Genomic DNA, 6,000 nt, shown 5'->3' on the forward strand with positions numbered 1-6,000 from the left:
CTGTGATATCTGAACTATAGCTAATTACCTTAACTCAAAATTCTAGTATTAAATCTAAGACACCTGGAGTTCCTCACCCTTAAAAATCTAGTTATTACTTTATTGCTTGGAAAATATCTATATTACTGTGCCAAGGATCATGAAAATTACCATATTGTCATTTAGAGGTTTGCATATCAAATCAAATGCCTTCTTTATAGGAGAAGTCAATTATCTAAGCATTGATTGACACACTTACACCTCGCTAATTGTACATGCTTAACATTTTTTAAGTCTTTGTCATTATCAATGTGCTGAAGTGAATTGTAAATCTACCCACTGAAGACTGAAATAACTGCACTGCTTCTGTCTTTTTTGGTGGTCTGACTTTGGAATAAAATTCTGACTGTCATTTTATGAAAGAATCTGAGAACCGAGATGAGTTAATTAAGTTTTTGATTGCTTCCAAGTATTTGTAGGGTTGTAGTCCATTGGCATTGTGATGTAAGTTCCAAAAGCTCTTTAAGTACGCTTTCAGTTGATGTTTTTGCCTGTCTCATGCTATCCAGCATGAGAGCCATGTGACTGCAACTGACAAAGAAATAAGCGGTTCAAAATTCTCATTTATTTTAGTATTTTGTAAGCTCATTTTAAAAACTTTCATCTGTTTTAGCTGTTTTCCTTCTTGTTTTCTGTCTTACAGGAATAGTTTGCATCAGTTTTAATAGTTTTAAATCATTGTTTTTGTTGTTTCTGACTCTACAACATTTGGATAAGTACTGCAAGTTGTTTAACTCTTTAGTCAGTAATTATACCGCACTGCGGTGGTGGTGCTGCGGTAGCACTGTCGCTTCACAGTAAGACGTTGTCCCGTTCGATTCTCAGCTAGAGCGTCTTCTGTCTGGAGACATGCATGAATGGGCGTACCTTCGTTGAAGGTTGTGCGTCAGGGCTGGCAACTCAGCATGTAAAAATCTACAGCCAATCATTAGCAGACCGGAGTTCCGCTGTGGCGACCCCTAACTGGGAAAAGCCAAAAGACACAACAACAACAAGTCAGTAATTATACTATATAGCCACACTGCCTTTGCCTTTCAAGTGGTCTGACCTTTTGAATTAAATTCTGGCTGTCTTTTTGTGTGAGAATTTGAGTCTGAGTTGCATAAGTTCTAACTTCTCCCAGGCAGGGATAAGGCTATAGTGAACTGCTGTAATGATCTGAGAGAATTTGGTTAGGCCTTCAACTTCAGCGTTGTAAACAAACCAAGAAGGAACTTTACAGTGTGGAGGGTATGATGTTCAGTTCCTAAATTACGTTATGCACTTAGTTCACTTAATAAAAATTGAACTGTAAACTATAATTGAAAAAATATGTGCTACAAAATAATCAAATAGAAAATAGTGGTTCTGTTAAAAGCAATAAAAGCATAGCTTTCTACTTTCAGTTTTAGGTAGCAGTCTCTGATTACACTATGGTGTTAAGGGGGAAGGGGGACCTGATTAAAGGAATGATTTTAATGCTTTTATTGCTCTTAACAGAAGCACCTTCTGTAAGTACCCATTGGCTCCAAACAACCTGATTATATATAAATAAGGAATGTTTTTGATGCTTTTCATTATACTCAGCTAGGATCGCTTGTTTGTGTGTTTTAATAAAGGCTATTCCATTTTTTAACTCAGCTGTGGACTACCTACTATTTTCTATTTGATTATTTTTTAGCATGTATTTTACAGTTCATTTTTCATTAAGTGAACTAAGTGCATAATATAGTTTAGGAAGTGAACATCACACCCTCAACACTGCAAAGTTTCTTCTTGGTTTGTTTTGCATACTGTGTTTTTCTGAGATTTCAAGGAATACCTTGGATTTCTCTTTTGCAGCTTCAGCTTTGTCAGTCTCAGGCTATCCAGCAAGAGAGCTCAGGGGCTGAAATTGAACAAGAGTGCTAACTGGCTGAAAACTCTTAATTTCTTTTACTTGTTGTCAAGTTCGTTTTAACAGTCTGTATCTGTTTTAGATGATTTCTTTCTTATTTTCTCTCTTAGGTTAATAATTTCCATCTGCTCTTACTGTTTAAAGCATTAACTTATTTTAAAATAGTGTTCTTGCTGCTTCCTTGATCAGTAGTTCTGATGCTATTTGCTTTACAAATGTGAAACAGGTCCTTCACAGTGTGATCAGAGGATTCTTTGTTGGCCAAGCATGAATCACTTTTCAGCACTCTGTAGGATACCAAGAACCAGTATAGGGCTTTGGGGTGGTCTGTAAAGGGCTTGTTGTTAATGCCCTGTATTCATTTTGTGAGGCACCTCTATGGATGTTCCATTTCTTGCATATGCCTGGTCAAGTACATACTGAAGGAGGTGTTGTACTCAATAACTGGTCTGATGAAGGCCAAGTACAGTGAAATGATGAGATTCTTGGACCAAGATGCCATATCCTTGCTTATAAGTTGCACAATATAGAATGATTTCCTTACTACCATAAACACATGATGATCAAAGCCCAGATCACTGTCTACATGTGTTCTGAAATCCATGACCACTGGGCCTACTCTTTCAGGTATATTATTAATGTGGCATTTTAAAGGGTTAGCTGTTGTCTGAAATAATTCTATTATACATTTTTTGGTATTAAATTTGAGACTATGGTTCTGGAACCAGTTATTGGTACATGTCAGGTATTCATGGAGAGTATTTCTGTCTTTGGAGACTTTATGACTGCACATAGTTTACAATCATCTATTGACTTGGTCAGCTAGAGGCCCTTGATGTTGGCTTTGACTTCAGAGAAGTAAATGCCCAAAAAAGTGGTCTCAACACCAAGACGTAAGGAACTCCACTAGTAACTGGCCTTTTTGTAGAGGTAGACTTCCCTATCCTAACTTTTTGGGCCCTATCTTTGAGACAGCTGGCTATCCAGTGGGTGACCTAGGGGTTTATACCTAACTTTGTTAGTTTGTCTACAATGCTGGAGTAAGGTACTCTGTCAAATGCTTTGGCCAAGTCAAGGAAGACAATATGTACTGTTTTGCCTTTGCCTATTGCTTGACTAACCTCTTAGAAGAAGTCCATCAGGTTGTCAAGGCATGACTTGTCCTTGATGAAAGCAAACTGGGTTGGATCCAGTGTCTGAAGGCTTCCTATATTATTGCTTATAATTTCTAGGATAGTTCTAGCCATGGTTTTTAATATGAAACTAGTCAGACATATGGTTCTGTAGTTACCTGTGTCCAGAAATGACAGCTGCAGCCCTCCATTAGCTCAAGACAAAACCTGCCTGGAGGCTATGATTAAATAGGGATTGTAGTGGTTTTAATGGATAGGGTCTCATGCTATTAAACAGACATCCTGATATATTATTGGGGCCCACAGATGTAGTGCTTTTGGCATTGGAGAGTGCATTAAGGACATGTTCCCTATTGTTAGTGGAGAGTTATGGTTATGGGCATTTCTTGAAGGATGTCTGATGTGAATTAGGGGAATAAAATGAAGCTAAATTTGACAGCCAGTAGATTTGCTATATCTTCTGGCACAGTATAGGTTGCTCCATTTACAATTAGTTTGGCACATTGTTGTGTATTGCCTTTGAGGTTGCAGACACAGATGAATAATGCCTTCTGATTGTCTTTGGCCTAGGAGGCCATTTTTACCTCAGATTTGGGCTTGGTAGACTTGATTAGCCCTCTGTGTTGCTTGTATAGATTGATGAGGGAGTTTCTACCTTGCTGGGCATTGCACTTCCTATTTTTTCCACAATTTTCTTCCTTTTGTTAAACATTCTATTGATGTTGGGATTTCAGTAGGGTAGATCATTTTCTGAGTTGTCCTCTGGTTATTCCTGGTAACATAGCTGTCTCTTTGCAGCCATTAACAAGATTGTACAGGATTTTTGTGAACAATTCTGAATAGGCAGCAGTCTTCACAGAGTTTGGGAAGGGCTTGAAATTTTGCTAAGGTGTCATTTAACAGTAGGAAGTTTGCCATAGAATAATTCATAAAACTTACAGGGTTAGTTGGGGGGTCCATGTTTTTATTTTTTATTGTTATTGCAAAGGAACAGTTTTGGGGTCCGGTATAGTGTATGACAGAAGAATGACAAAGAGGTGGAAAAGTAAGGTGTACAAAACAGTGGTACGACCAGTACTACTGTATGGTACAGAAACCTGGGGAGTAAACACAGACCAGATGAAGAAGCTAGAGGAGATAGAAATGAAATGCCTGAGATAGATGGTAGGATGCACACTGTGGGACAGATGAAGAAATGATGACATAAGAGCAGAAGCCAAAGTAGCTCCAATTATAGAAAAGATCAAAGAGAACAGAAGAGTGTGGTTTGAGCACATGTGCAGAAAAGTAGAAGAGGATCTGTGCACTAAAACTAATTTATAATGAAAAATATATCAGTCTGCAAAAATGAATTAAGGTACATACCTTTTTTTACATTAAAGCTCAAATTATAAGAAAATACAACAAAATATATACTCAAAATATATACTCAAAAATACTTTACTCACTTCAGCCTTTCAACCTAAGCAACTGCTTATTTTTTTAAAACATACACACAGGAAGAAGGTAAGAGGAAACAATGGCATCTGGCAAAGAGATAGCTTGTGTGAGAGAAGATCTGAGACAGTCAGGCATGAGTATCAGAGAAGGCAAGAATGCAGCACTGAACAGAGAGAGATGGTGACAGTTGACACAATACCCTGACTCAATGTAGAAAATGGGAAAAGGGGGGTTGATGATGACGTTTAATGAAAGAAAAACTAAAACTACTTTAATAAACCAGGAAATTAATCCTATACTAAAAATACAATTTAAAATGGGGGAATAATGAATCTAAATATTTAGGTATTAAAATTCAATGTGATGTTGAATTAATCATTACAATAATTTGGAAAATCTTATTTAGGGTACCCCAGACTTATGAATACAATAGAATGAACTGTATGTTTCATTCAAAGACAGCATTCTCTAAAATGATAATACTTCAGTTATTTCCTGCAGTCAACATCATTAATGCAAAAACAAATAAATAAATAAATAATTAACAAAAAATAGATAGTGTATTGACTGTTTTCTTGTGGTACCCAGTAAAACATGAGATCTCATATAAAGCCATATTAGACCATGGGAACATGGCAGTATTAAATCACTTGATTTGGAAACTTACTACTAGCTGCAGTATTTACATGATTATATTATAACTAGACCCACTTTACATCAGTTAATGGAAATCTATTCATGAACAAATTATTATTAATTATAATTATTATTAATGATACCTTTAATGGTTCCATATTAAATGTATTTAAAATATTTAATAATGCATTTGCATAGGTTTATAGGTGAATACTAGACTAACTGCCTTGAAGGGCCATTTTAGGCTTAGTCAATAGCCCAAGGTTTGAATCAAACCCTATGCAATTGTGTCTGTGAGTTGAAGACCTTAATTATTACACCATTAATCATTACACCAAAAGTTGCTCCAATGTTAAGAAAGAAAATGGCTCTTGAAATCAAAATCTATTTAAAGAAGTTCAACTTTTAAATTTTTAAGATTGTTTGGAAAATATATCTTAATAATAAACTTTAAAATAAATGGAAATGATTTCCCATAGCGTAGTCTAATAAAGTAGGTTTCAATTGCAATAAAATAGAAATTAAAAAAAGACAATATGGTATGATTAATTACAGAAGGGTGTAATAACTCCATTAGAGAAAATTATTATTAAACATTTTAACATTTTTTAAATTAATTATCTCATAAATAGTTATATATAACAAGAGATAAAGTATTATGTTATATGACATATTTAGATGAGCAAGAAGAGAAAACAGTATATCAGTTTGTAGAACATGTGATTTCAATTATAAACAGTAAAACTTAAAGCTTATCTATTTTATATAAATTGATTCAATCCAATAAAAATAATTTTGATAAAAACTGTTAAGAGTATTTCAAAAAGTTGTAGTTTGAGTAAATTATTTTATTTAACATTTTTTTACCAGGAAAGT

The sequence above is a fragment of the Protopterus annectens genome, chromosome 1.part1 (genome assembly GCF_019279795.1).
Source record: "Protopterus annectens isolate FY-2018-M chromosome 1.part1, PAN1.0, whole genome shotgun sequence".
NCBI lineage: Eukaryota > Metazoa > Chordata > Ceratodontiformes > Protopteridae > Protopterus > Protopterus annectens.